Source organism: Mesitornis unicolor, unplaced genomic scaffold (assembly GCF_000695765.1).
Source record: "Mesitornis unicolor isolate BGI_N332 unplaced genomic scaffold, ASM69576v1 scaffold17096, whole genome shotgun sequence".
Lineage (NCBI taxonomy): Eukaryota > Metazoa > Chordata > Aves > Mesitornithiformes > Mesitornithidae > Mesitornis > Mesitornis unicolor.
This window is the reverse complement of record NW_010193127.1, coordinates 1,101-1,782: the sequence shown is the minus strand read 5'-3', so window position 1 is coordinate 1,782 and position 682 is coordinate 1,101. Positions and strand designations below refer to the sequence as shown.

The 682-nt window shown below is 69.8% G+C and overlaps 1 protein-coding gene across 1 annotated transcript in view; it reads left to right on the top strand.

Annotated features, from left to right (window-relative positions):
• LOC104542893 (growth arrest-specific protein 8-like) overlaps positions 1-682 on the top strand; it is a gene marked incomplete at its 5' end in the record, with an annotated part of 2,577 nt that overhangs the window by 1,243 nt on the left and 652 nt on the right.

Here is a 682-nt window from a genome sequence, read left to right as displayed (position 1 = left end):
TGCGCGGCTGTGGCTGCCACATCACCTGGTTCTGGCACTCCTAGGGCCACGCGCGGTGCCGCAGGGTGCGCCGGCTCTCCCTCGAGAGCACAGCGTGTGGGTGTCAGAGTTTGGCACCGTGCTCTCCCTCAGGTAGGGCCTGTTTCGAGGAGCAGCGGCCCCAGGCTGAGCGGCGCTCGCCTACGCTCGCTGCCACAGAGCAGCCGGCTGCGTGCGGGGTCCTCGGCGACCCCGGCTGCTCCGTGCAGGGGGTGTCACAGCCGCTGAACCTCGCCTGGTGTCCCGGGGGCTCTGCAGCGTCTGCCACGCTAAAAATACACGTGCAGACAGCCCCGGCGTGTGGCTCGGGGACCCGCATTCCCACACCACGGCAGCGGGAAGGAAAGCACATTCCTGGGAAGGCGTCGCAGTGTCGCGCTCTTCCTGCAGCTGCCGAGGTCCCCGAATTCCTCCTCTCAGCTGCCTCCAGCATCTTCTCGGGGCGACGCTCTCCCTGTGATCGGGCGGTGCTGCCCAAGCAGGTGCTGCCGTCGCCCCCGCTGCAGACGATGGTGGCGTGGCCACGGTGGCACTCGCGTTGCTGGTCCGGGAGGTCCCTGTCCCTCGCCTCTGCCCGGGGCTGCCTGTCCTGTCCCTGGCACTGCTGGCCCCAAGGGAGCAGGGAGGTGCCAGCCCCGGCCGC